Below are 13,203 nucleotides of genomic sequence, written 5' to 3'. Positions count from 1 at the left end.
CAGCCGGGCTTTCAGCGCAGGGGGATGCGCAGCGCCGCGCCGCGCTCTCCGGGTGAACAAAAGCGGGGATCCTTCAGACTGGGCTTCACTGGGAGGCTGGGGAAATCGCCTGGCAGCTAAGCCAGGAGCCTGGGGTGGACCTGGGAGTCCCAGATCCCTCAGCTGGCATCTCCTCCTGGGAAGGAAGGTCTTTCCTGCAGTCGGAGGAGGAGGGCGCTTCCTCCGCCCGGGGTTGCGTTAGGGCGCTGGGATGCACTAGGGCGCAGGAGCCGGAGGGCCATCCTGGAAAGCGCCCACGTCCCTGGAGAGGGGGGGAGTGTCCGCTGGGTTTCTGCTTGCTTTCACCTGCGCGAGGCTCCCGGCACACCTGAAATCCCCAGCATTTCTTCTTCAGACTACTCCTGAGTCGGAGAGGAGGGGCAAAGGTCAGGGGGAGGCTAACTGATCACACCTCCTCCTTTCTCCCTGGATTCAATACCAGTCTGGTTTGAGTACAGCCCTAGAAGGCGGTTCTGAAACCAAATGGCTGCGTTTACTGGTTCTCTCTCTCTCTCTGGGGTGTTTGGTGTCAGCAACATTTCCAAATTAACGAAGGACATTTGTTTCTGATTAATAGTACACAATAGTGGAAACTCCTGCTCTCCAAGTGCAGGAGCAGCCTCAGGGCTTCCAGGGTGACCAGCCCTCACTGCAAGGTTGTGGATAGAGACTTGCCCTAGCCCGGGTGCCTCCTGCCAGGCTGAGAAAGGCCCTCTTTGCCTCCTCTGGGACCCTGCAGCTTCCTGAGGCTCTGGGTAACTGTGTTCAGCGCTCGGCCCTAGCACCCATCCGAGTGATGTTGGACTGAAGTATTGTGTATATGCTCTTCTCCTGTCTTTACCTGGGTGAAAATTGTGTGTGTGTGTGTGTGTGTGTGTGTGTGTGTGTGTGTGTGTCTGTAATTACAATGTAAGGAAATCTTCCTAGGATGGCTCAGCTGTATTCTGATGGGTTCAAGTTGAAACCACAATCACATGTATTAGTTCCTCACCTGCTAGGAGGGATGCACAGTGCTTTGCACCTGTCAAAGAACCTCTTTCCTTTTCTTCTTGGTTTTATGCCCACTCCTTCCTTCTCCTGTTTCATCCTTTCCAAACCCTTTGGTTTTGGTGCTTTGGTGCAACCTCAGGGGTGAGAGTGTCTGTTTCCTACAAGCTCAAAGTGATGTCAACAATGGCTGCTCCCCCCAGATTATCATGCCTAAGAACTTTAAAGCATCATCTCATTTCATCTCCACAACAACCTCTTCTGGCATCATGACTTCGCCCCTGGCATGGATGAAAACCCTGGAGCTTGTTAGATGACATGATTGTTGAGTAGCAAAGCCAGGGTTTGGACTCATGCTTGGTGGACCCCAGACTCTCAGCATGAAGGTTTATTGCTTTTGCATTTTCAGGAACCTTCTGAAGTCTGTCGAGAGAGTCCCAGGATAGGGTCAGTGATTTTATGTGTAGCAGCCCTGTAGGTCTCTGCAGCTCACAGGGGCCTGGAAAGAATGCTGGGTCCATGCAGAGTAGAAGCCCTGGTCTGAATCCTTGTGCTGCCCCTTGCTGACAGTGTGACTTTAGGCACAATTTTAAGCCTCACCTTGCCTCTGTTTTCTGAAAATGGAGATCATACTTAGATCTACCTTATAGCTTCATGTGAATGTTAAATGAGATCGTGTTCGTACAGCTCAAGGGAAGTGTTCGCTGCATACTGGTTGCTTCCTTTACTACTAAATCTGTTCAAAGAACTTGCCTTTATTCTTACCAAGGAATTACATAAAGCAAGACCCTGGGCTACAACAAAAGTGTGGGTCATTTTCCTAATCTCTCTCTCTTACTGCCTTTTATTTTCTGACCATTTTATTTGGGAACATTTCAAGCACACAGGAAAATTGCCACAAGCACCAATTTATGTCATTTTTAGCCCCTGAAATTTTTGTGCTTCTCAGTCCTAAGCTGCAAACTATTAAAAGTCTGGCCAAAGGCTTTCAAATCATCAAGGAAATCTGAGACTTGTTTCTTGGCCCAAGATGAGACCCCCAGTTTCTGGTCTACTTTTGCATGTTTTTCCCTTCCTTTCCTCTATTCAAGTTTGAAATCTTACTAATCCAGGGTCCCACTTTGGAATCTTGAATCTGTTAAAGTGTTGGTCTCTGGACTCTTGTCTGCAACCAGACATAATTCGATTCAAGTGGCATCTTTGGAAGACTCAATTCCCAGGGGATGATGAATCCCTTCCATCACATCTGGGAGCCTCCATTTATTTATTAATGATGTGTGAAAATTAGTACTATTGATTCTGTGGCATAGCAATTGCTCAGCCAATGTGATGCCAGAGAACAGAAAAGCCCTCCTAAAAAGAAGTCATGCATTGTCTGACTTCCACACGTTTAAATATTTTATGCTGAACATTGAATACACATAAATTAAAAAGGATTGAAAAGAGAAGAAAGATTGCAGAACTGGTTGTTTTTAGTGAACGTTGTATTAACTAGCTGGCCTTTCATGCCAACTCTAGTTTTTAAAATAAGAGATACTCGATGTTCTATAGGATAGTAACAGAGAATGGGAGCTTTGAAGTGAGGCGAACTGAGTTCAAACCAGCTCTGTCCCTTGGTAGCTTTATCACTGTGGGAAGACTGTGAAGTTCTCCACCAGTTGTTTCATCTGTAAGATGGGATAATAATAGTAACGGGCACTTGGAAGATTGAATGAGACAATGCACGTAGCACATTTAGCACTGTGCATGGCACCCAGAGTGCTCAGTGAACAATGAATGGAGGTCACGATAAAAGATTCAAGTTCATCTGAAATATACAAGTGAAAGGGGGAAAGAGAACCATCATCACCACTTCCGTTTAGTCATTCGGTGAACAGGTATCTAGTGCCTTCAGAATGCCAGGCAGGACACGATTGGACAGCACCCAACAGCATTCTGCAGAGATTATTCTGAGGTTAACAGGCACAGCTTTTCATTGCCGCCATTTATTTGCAAATTCTGGGTATTGATTGTCTATACACTGCCTTCCTCGTGGGACTATGTGGGGAAAGGTTTTTGAACCCTGGGAAGCCATCTAATATTTTCTTATTTGAGACAGATTCTGAGAAATAGCTCTCAAACACCTTTGACAGCACTTTCTGATTAGCGGTGAGTTTTTTTTTTTTTTTAAACAGAGTTGGAAAATGTATAGTGACAATTCAGAGTGTTGAAATATATAAAAAGAAAGCTTTCAACCAAGCGTGATTAATTGAGGGAGACGAAAAGACAAGGTGTCTTTTTGAAAACAACAACAGCAACAACAACTCAGGGCTTTTAAACGACACAGTTATCTATGGTTGTGGTCATTTCTTCATCGACTGAATGCACCCTAAAGCATCATCAAGATCCTGGGGCAGGAGAAGTAGGGGAGAGGGTGGCCCAGTGGAGACAGGATACCACAGGGGGAAATAACATCCTTATCAGTATTGAGGTAGAAATAAATGCACTGTGAGAAGGAGATTGAAATAGATTGGAAAACCCAGGTGTCAATCTTTCCCTTAGCTCAGGGGGAGATGCCTGGTATTTAAAAGTCCAAGGACGTGTGCTGACTAGCAAGTAGATTATTAAGCTGGTCCATGTTTCAGACGTAATAAACAGCCTGATGACTGAAGTCATGTCAATGACTGGCGATCTATAGAAAAGATTCTTGGGGAAGGTTTTGCATTATTTTCATCTGCTGGATTAAATAGACTCCTTTTATTATTTTGTTTTGGCATCCTTCCTTTTTTCTTATTATAAAAGTAACATCTGTGGGCTGGGAGTGTAGCTCAGTGGTTGAACACTTGCCTAGCCTGCGTGAAGCCCCAGGTTTAATCCCAGCACAGAAAAACAAACAAACAACAAACAAACCCAAAAAAATTACTATAAAATATTCAAACAAACAAAAACTACTATCAAAGATTCAGGTTCATCTGAAATATAAAAACACACGGTGAAAGATGACATCATCACCGCTCCCATGTATGCCTGGAGCAGATAGGTGCTGAGGGTCTTCAAAATGCCTGGTGGTGATCCAGGGGCTGGGGACGCTGGGGGCTGCAGGCCAGCAGCTCAGAGGAGTGTGCTTGTGTTGGGCCTGAGGACTAAACAGAGTCTCAGAGGGCGGAGAGGGAAGAGAAGGGCATCTCAGGTGAGCCGCTAGCATGGGGCAGGTGGGTGGAGGTTCCAAAGGCCAGAGTCCATCCACGTACTGGAATTTTTTTTTTTTTTTTTTGCTTTGCTGTTTCTTTTCCTCTTGGCATAGAGAGATCTGGGTCTGTTGGCTTTCGCAGGAGTGTCTGGTGAACCACCGGCTCCCTGGATGAGCACGAGGGTTGGAGGCCAGTCCAGGTAGAGGCTCTCCTTTGGTGTAGCCTCTCAGAGCACCTCTCAAGAGGTCCCCCCGAAGAGGCCCAGCATCCGATCCATTCATTCCTTGGCTGCATGCTTGCTGTACAGCCTTGCGCATTGCTAGGTGCTAGCTTCAGGGGTCCAGAGCCAGAGAAGGCCCAGACCCCACCCTAAGGAGTCTTTGACTGTGTTCCAGCCCACCCTGTGCTGCTGCCCAGCACTGTGATCTTGGGCGATAGGCCTAACATCCATAATGTTAGATCAGTGACCTCATCTGCAAAATGAGTACAATGAGGATGGCAGAGCATGACTTATGGCCCTGAATGGCATCGATGCTGACCTTGTTAAGGTGCACCTCAGTTTAGCTGTTAACATTTGTTAAGGAAGGGCCTCCTGGACTGGGCGGAAGGAGCAGGTGATCAAAGTCTGAGTGAGAGGTGGCCCTGTCATTGAAGAGTAGTGTCTGCCTAGGTTCTCTAAGACCCAAGGTGTGGATAGCAGGAATTATTCTGTTCATAAAAAAAATCCCAAACAGGTAAGTCATTCATTCTTCTATTAATACTTCCATCCATTTATCTACTCCATTCGTAGTATTTACTGATGCCCTTCTAGGCCAGGTGTTGTGCCACCCTCTCAAGAGTACAGTAGCACTTTGAGCAGGGTATGGATCATCCCTGGCTTCAGCTGATTTTTTTTTTTTTTGGTACTAGGGATTGAACCCAAGGGTGCTTAACAGCAAGCCACATCCCCAACCCCCTTTTTATTTTGAGACAGGGTCTCACTAAGTTGCTTAGGGCCTCACTCAGTTGCTGAGGCTGGCTTTGAACTTGGGATCCTCCTGCCTCAGCCTCCCAAGCTGCTGGGATTACTGGTGTGCCCTACCACGCATGCCTGGCACTTCAGGTCTATTGAGAAGAGTCCCTGTTTGCAGTGCTGCAAATCCAAGGCCCCCAAGGGTTCTGTTATCTCTTCCAGTCCTTGTGAAGCTGGATCCAGGACATTTTGCCCTCTTCGCTAAATGTTGTCAAGAGATGAATTCAGTTGTTTTGCTGACAGACAAGTTTTTGCTGGCCTCAAAGGCCATTCTCTCAGAGACAATGAATCTTAATAGGGTCAAACCAAGTTTTATGGGCTATTTACTTCAGTCTTGCTGAGGATGCATTGACCCCCAGCATCCCATTCATTGCTGGAGGCTGGACGCCCAGTGTGTATCACACGGGAAGCACTTAGAAGCTTCTCATTCAATGGACAGTTGCTGACTTGATAATTCAGAGTTGAGGTGCCAAATGCTTTCCTTTTGTTTTGTAAACCTTCAAAAATGTAGAAAAAAAATAAAGTTAGGGAGCATCTCGGTGGGTCTGACTCACCCACTTCTCTGGTTTGCATGCTTTGCTCCTGATGCTGCAGTTAGAGGAACCCCCTTCCTCTGAAGGAGAGATGCAAGACTTTCCGATCAGGTACAAAGCAGCAGGAACAGATACCACCGTCAGAACCCGAGGAGGTGACAGGGCTGGGCCAGGTGTATTGCATGCATGGGCCCATCTCCTTGATTCTCAGATACCAGCACAGGTGAGGGGCACTGTTTATAGTCAGGTGTGTTTTGGAACCTTAAGCAAACAAACAAACAAAGAACCCGACAAGCCACAGTGAATAGACTGGTCCATTTAAAAGACATTCTAATTTCAGGCAGAGAAGCTCATTTGAGACAGTGTCAGTGGGCAAATGGAGTGATCTTTTTTGAAAAGCAATCACATGGCATTTCTTATTTATTTATTTGGTACTGGGGATTGAACAGGATCCAGGACATTTCTCCCTCTTAGCTAAATGTTGTCTCCCCAGCACACCCGCCCCCCACATACATACATATAATATTATTATTAGAGACAGGGTCTTGCTGAGTTGCTTAGAGACTTGCTAAATTGCTGAGGCTGGGTTTGAACTCATAATCCTCCTGCTTCAGCCTCCCCAGTTGCTAGGATTACAGATGTGTGCCACTGTACCTGGCTCAGATAGCGTCTCTTAAAATTTAAAATGCTTTTCTGCTTTGAGTCAGCAATCTCACCCCTGGGACTTTAGCCCTTATGAAAAGGTGAAAGATTCACCTGATCTGAAGAAAAAAAAAAACGGACTATACAGAGTATGGGCCTCTATGTGTTGAAAAGCACTTGTACACAAAGATCTATGTGCAAAATAAGCTGGGCCCTAGGAACAGACCTATTAGAAGAATGGTCAGGAAAGTCATTGTTCCTCTGCTGTGAGAGGATATGCCGTTGTTAAAAAGGAACAAATTAGATCTGGGGACGTAGCTCAGTGGTAGAGCCCTTGACCGGCATGTACAAGGCTGTGGTGGATTCAATTCCCAACACCAACCGAAAAACAAAAAAATGAGAGCCATAGTTGTCTTGGAGGATCACTGAGGGAGACAAATGAGACCCAGGAAATGCATGTAATAGGATCTCATTTTTTTCAGGACCAAATCCTTGCTCTCTGTCTTGATCTCTGTCTGTCTGTCTGGGAGTGCCGGCGACCAGCTGTCCACGGCTGCAGGATCCATCCATCTTTATCCTCTTTAAATAGACAGCAAAGTGGCCCCGGAGCACATCCTGGTGGTTAAAACCAGCGCACAGGACGTCCTCAAGAGCAGACAGCCGGGGTCCCGGGGGGCTGGGCTGGGTTCCAGGAGCAGAGAGGCCCATTTTCCTAGGGATCAGTCCTTTGTTATTTCTCAGAGGCTTACCCAGAGGTGGGCTGGGGTTAGCTTCATTTGTCTTCTCTCCTGAGATAAAATAATAATAACCAGAAGAATGAAGTACCATATTCATGACACAAAACTAACCGCTAACTGTTTTAAGGTGTTGAGTCCATTTACAACGCTCTACAGCCCTTATCTCTGCCTAGTTCCAAGACATTTCTTCAGCCCAAAGGAAACCCCACACCTATCAAGCAGTCCCCGCTGGAAACAGGTTCCTTTTCTTCATCGGCTGCTGGGTTCATGGTTGAGATCCCTCGGACAAAACATAGATGAACCAAAGAAAAGCAAGACACATTCATTTAACACAGGTTGACTATTCCTTGTTCAATATATCTGGGAACAGAAATATCTCAGATTTTGGATTTTTTTTTTCAGATTTTGGAATATTTGCCTGTACATCATGAGATGTCTTGGGAAGGGGACCCAAGTCTAGACGCCAAATTCATTTTTTTTTTTATATGTGCCTTATACACCCCGCCTGAAGGCAACTGATCATAATATTTTTGCTGCACCTGTGTTTTGAATGTGACCCATCACGTGAGGTCAGATGTAGAATTTCCCACTTATGGCGTCAGGCCGGTGCCGGAAGATTTCAGATTTGGGAGCATTTTGGGTTTTTGGATGACATGGGAACCTTTGGAAGTGGAAACCCAAAGACACAGGGCCATGTGCATATCTGTATGGTCATCTGTGCGGAAGTATATGGGACTAAAGGGGATGATACAATGGGAATAAACTTAGCAAGACCCTTAGTTCTGATTCTTCTTGGCATATATGTGTGACATTTCTTCCTTTTGGGCATAGAGCAGGACAATTGTCCTGTGAGGGTCTTGGGGTGGGAATCCTATTTCTGCTGTTTTCTCAAATGCCAAGGTACCAGCTTTTGGGGGTAGCGTGTCCTGGATCCCATCATGTTCCTTCCCCAAGTCCTAGGACATCACTACTTTCCATCTCTGGATCTACCTGCCCAGGATATTTTATATGTGACACTCACAGTCACGTGACTTTTCGGGTCTGTCTTGTTTCACTTAGCAAGATGTTTTCAAGGTGCCTCGGGGTTGTTGAATGTGTCAGTACCTCATTCCTTCTTCTGACCCAAGTGATATGCCTTTTATGAGTAGACCACCCTCTGTTTATCCATTCTCCTGTGGATGGACAGTTGGGTTTTTCCCTACCTTTTGGCCATTGTGAGAAATGCTGCTATAAATGCTGATGGGTACGTACTGCTTTGAGTCTTGGTCATTGTTTTGCAGTGCTGGGGATGGGGGTCCAGATCTCCCAAATGCTAAGCACACACTCTACCACAGAGCGGCACCCCCAGCTCCCGAGTGCTTGTTTTTGATTATTTTGGGCTTATACCTGGAAGTGCAAATGCTGGTCCTATGGTAAGTCTATATTTAGCTTTTTGAGGAAGACACAGTGATTTTTAACTTCCACATTTTCTGGCAATTTTCCCACTTTCCTGTCTTCCCTGGAAAGTTTATGATTTTTAGTATATGGAGAGACAGTGTGGGAAGATGGTCTCTTGTGGTCAGTAAAGAAATACATGAATTCTTCAGGAGGGATCAGCCTGCCTTTGGTTCAAAGCCCGCTTCTCCCACTTACTGACTGGTTGATCTTAGGTAAGTTGTGTAACCTCTCTGGTCTTTCATTTATCCCTCCTCCTCGGTCACTGAAATCCCCATTTCTTAGGGGTGTGTTGAGGAGTGTGGTGAGGTGTAGCTGATGCTTAGCACAGTGCCTAGCACAGAGTCAACCACGAGAACATGTCAGCCATGGCAGTCACCAACAATGGGCAGCAAAGAGGTGCATTAGTCAGCTCAGGCTGCATAAGGAAGGGCCCTAGACTGGGAGGCGTAAGCAATAGACATTTATTTCTCACGGTTCTGGAGGCTGGAAAGCCCAAGGTGCTGGCCCAGGAGATTTCATTCTGAGGGTTCTTTGGCTTGGAGAAGGATGTGTTCTCACTGTGTGCTTGTGTGGTGTCTTGGGCATACGTTGAGGAGAGAGGGGCGGGAGAGGGGTTGCAGAGAAGGCAGAGAACACCAATCTGCCGATGGGTGGTGCAAGCCAGTAATCCCAGTGGCTCTGGAGGCTGAGGCAGGAGAATCGTGAGTTCAAAGCCAGCCTCAGCAAAAACAAGGCACTAAGCAATTCAGTGAGACCCTGTCTCTAAATAAAATACAAAACAGGGCTGAGGGTGTGGCTCAGTGGTCGAGTGCCCCTGAATACAATCCCTGGTACCAAAAAAAAAAAAGGACATCAATCTTATCAGATGGATTTATGAGCTCATTCAACCTTAATTTCCTCCCTAGATGTCTTGTCTCTGAATGTGCTCACATTGGTGAATTAGCGCTTCAACATATGAATCCGGATGGGGGACCCAGATTGGGTCCACAGCAATAGCCTTTTCTTTTAGCTCTAATCTTTGGTGCTGGGGATGGAACCCAGGGCCTTGGGAATGCCGGGCAAGTGCTGTGCCACCTACCTGCAACCTCAGCCCAGCAACAGGCTTCTTATTTGGGACCAGAAGTTGTGTTTAACATCATGATGTCTTGGGGCCGGAAGGAAATTTGGAGTTCATGGAGTCCAAGTTCATCTTTCTCAAGTTCTGCATCGTCTGTCGGCATTGACATCTGGGGCTAGGCAGGTCTGTTGTGGGCGGGTGTCCTGTGCTCCTTAGGATGCTTAGCAGCACCCCTGTCCTCTGCCCACTAGATGTCAACGGCACCCCACCCCCGCCCACGCGTGACAACCAAAACTACCTCCAGCCATTGCCATGTATTCCCTAGAGGAGCAAAACCGCCCCTGTCAAGGGTCGTTGATCAAGTCCCAATACTCTTTTTGATGCCCATACCTGAGGGTTTTATTTTGTTTTATTCTCCAGTGCTGGGGCTCAAACCTAGAGTGTGTGCTGAGCGACCCCTACCGCGGTGAGCCGCACCCCCAGCCCTTAGTCCTCCGGCTTGGGATGTGGGCACTTTCTAATCCCCAAGAAGGTTCCCGCCCGCTCTCTGCATCTCTGCTCCCAGGTCTCTGCTCCCCGGTCCTGCTGAGGTCTTGCAGTGTTCAGTTCACACACACAAAGCCCCGCCAATCAAAACTGTTGGATGTGCTCAGGATGAAGCGCAGAGAAAGACAGTTCTGGGTTTCCTGGAGCATGAAGAAAAAACTCCCCATGCAAAAAGGGACTCCATTCTCCTCCAGGCATTCCTGCCCAGGAAGTCCCCTGCTTAGGACAAACCGAAGTGGAGGAGAAATGGTCCCTTTCACTTAGAACACAGGAAATGCTCCAGGCAGATGATGACTAGGAAACACCCTCCCCATGACAGCCCTTGCGCTCTGCTCCCCCAAGGAGGGTCCCTGAGTCATCCAGAGAACCCCGGGCTCCAGGGTTTCTCTGGAAGTTATCCATTTCTAGGGACTGACTGGCTCCTCTTTTTAAATCTCCACTTCCAGGAGTGCACAGGGACCAGCAGAGCCAAGCACCCCGGGGTGACAAATGACATCTTAATTTTTGCAAAACTGAAATGGGCATTTCGTTCCTTTTTCTTTTGGTCTGCGGTGCTGGGGGTGGGACTTGGAGGTGCTAGGCAAGTGTCCCACCACTGAGCAGCATCCCTGCCCCCGGAAACGGGCATTTCTTCTGATGAAGTGCGGGAAGAGAAAGAACGCTTTGTTCTTTAATGTTCCTGGATAAACTCTTCATGGCAGAGGTGTGCTGAGGAGGTGCAGGCGTGCTTAAAGAGCCAAGAGGACGGCGCGTGTACACATCTGTCTGCATTTACCTCGCTTGCTTCTCTAGGGCACACGGTAAAAATGGCTCCTGCTGGGATAGACAGTGTCTGGCTGCATAGAGAATCCCCTGAGTCACTTTTAAAACAATTAATCCATTTCTCCACCTCCCTTATTTAATGGATTAGAAACGCCCAGTCTAAGGGGAGATGGTTCCCCCCCCCCCAGGGCTAGGCAGCAGCAGAAATAAACTTGAACCCATTTGATCTACAGAGTCAAATGAAAAGTTAAGTTGAAAAAAAAAATTCTGTCCTAATCAAGGGTTTTTCATACCCAACCATGATGGCCAACACCTGAAGCTCTCAGTAAAGTAGATAATTGAATCTGAGATTACAAACCTGTCTTCGTGCCTGGGAAAAACCAGTTGAACCCAGGTATCCTGTTGTCTTAGTTAGATATGATTTTCTGCATGCAAAAAAATACTGATGCTATTACTATTATGATTTGCAATGATTGTTCAAAGTGTTGTCACAGAAAGACATGTAACTTGTATTTGGTGGGCTAACCTCCTTTGATTTAGCTCCTTTTCTGAAAAAAAAAATACAATAAACTGTATTTAGAAAAGGTAATTATCCACTAGCTAATGCATTTCCAAAAGAAACAGTCTGCTATATGACCACGGTTAGTTGCAGTAGGAATTCACCTATAGTAGTAATAAGCCAGGGGACAGGAGACAAAAGTATATTTGGGGATTATGTATGGGGTATCAGCTTTCTGTCACTGTGACAAAGTACCTGAGGTAAGAAGCTCAAAGGAATAAAGTCTTATTTAGACACAAGGTTTCAGAGATTTTAGCCCACGGTTGGTTAGATCCAGTGCTTTTGGGATTATGGTGAGGCCGAACTTAATGTCAGAAGCCAAAGCTTCACCTCCTGGTGGCCAGGAATCAGCAAGAGGAAAAAGAAAGAGGAAAGGGTGGGGTCTCAATGCCTCGTTCAAGGTCACAGCCCCAAGGTGTAACTTCCTTCCCTTGGGCTCCACCTCTTAAAGGTTCTACCACCTCTCAATAGGGCCTTAGTGGCAACAGAGCCTTTGAGGGACATCGCCCATCTCCAGACTATAGCATATGGGAAAATACTCAAATAGTCCTACATTATTAGGAAAAGATGATTTTCAGAAAAAGGTAAAAGTCTGTCACAAAGATTAAAAAAAAAAAAAAAACACTCCAAAAGCCCACATGTTAAAGATTGCATTCTGTTCAATCAGGGGAATCTCACAGGCATTTTAACAGGCACAGACTAATAGATAGACCAGGGATATTGAAAAGGACGCATGGATTTTTCCATGAGGGAGAGGGAAGTTGATGGGACTTCCAGGAGACAGGGCGCAATTCGCGTGTGGGTAGGACTGGTTTGGGGTTGTTGTCCGTTCCCTGCTAGGTCCAGAGCTGTGAAATAGCTCAAAGACGATGTGCAACCAACTCGGATACCCTGAGCAGGTGGCCTCCCCGACGTGCCCGTCCCCGGAGGCCCTGTATCCCCTGTGTGGCCTCCGCGCTCTCCTGGAGAGGAGGCATTGAGAATTCGGGTTCTCCACTCACTCCGTTTTTCCAGCCCCAAGAAAGCCACAGGTTTTCAGGAGAAAAGTGAGCCTTTCAGGTATTAAAATGATTTCAGATGACACCGGTGCTGTGAACGTTGAGGCTTGAACACCTGGAATCTAGAGCCTCGGCCGACAGGTGATTGACAATTGGCTCAATGACTCACGCAGAGGTTCGCTCTGGATTCCAAATGCCTGAGGTTTTATCAACTTCTTAAAAGCTTCAACCAGCTTGATTCCAACTGAGGGGTTCATCAACCCACTCAGCTGCTCTGTGAACTAAAAATACCCACCTACATCTCTATATTTTAAGCTTAGGGTCATTGCCGTGTCATTCTGTGGCTGGCAACAACCAACCTGTCTGGTGGACTGATGATCCTTTCCAAGAAGAAGCTGTTAACTGGAAGACAGGCGCACAGTAGGAACTCAGGCGCACAGTAGGAACTCCTCAGTACGGGTTTTCTGAATTGCATGGAGGCATTCAGTTCCTAAGCAGGTGTCCCTTCCTAGGGAGGAGGCAGGGACACTGAGCAAGCAACTTCCAAATTTGTAAAAATGGCTTTGGCCTCTGTGGGGTTGGGATCAGGTATGTGGATTCACAGCGCTTGCTCAGCTGCCTCTTCTGTTATCTAAAAATACAGCAGAGCGGCTCAGAGGCAGCTCGTGAGAATGAAGCCCTGGGTGTGCCATTCCTTACTAGCTTGGCACCCGTTGCTCAGCGC

General features: G+C 46.9%; 1 protein-coding gene across 7 annotated transcripts in view; it reads left to right on the top strand.

Annotated features, from left to right (window-relative positions):
* The window catches only part of Bmerb1 (bMERB domain containing 1), a 110,323-nt gene that overhangs the window by 403 nt on the left and 96,717 nt on the right, over positions 1–13,203 (top strand). The window lies entirely within an intron of this gene.

The sequence above is a fragment of the Ictidomys tridecemlineatus genome, chromosome 10 (genome assembly GCF_052094955.1).
Source record: "Ictidomys tridecemlineatus isolate mIctTri1 chromosome 10, mIctTri1.hap1, whole genome shotgun sequence".
Classification (NCBI taxonomy): Eukaryota; Metazoa; Chordata; class Mammalia; order Rodentia; family Sciuridae; genus Ictidomys; species Ictidomys tridecemlineatus.
This window is presented reverse-complemented; position numbering and strand designations above follow the sequence as displayed.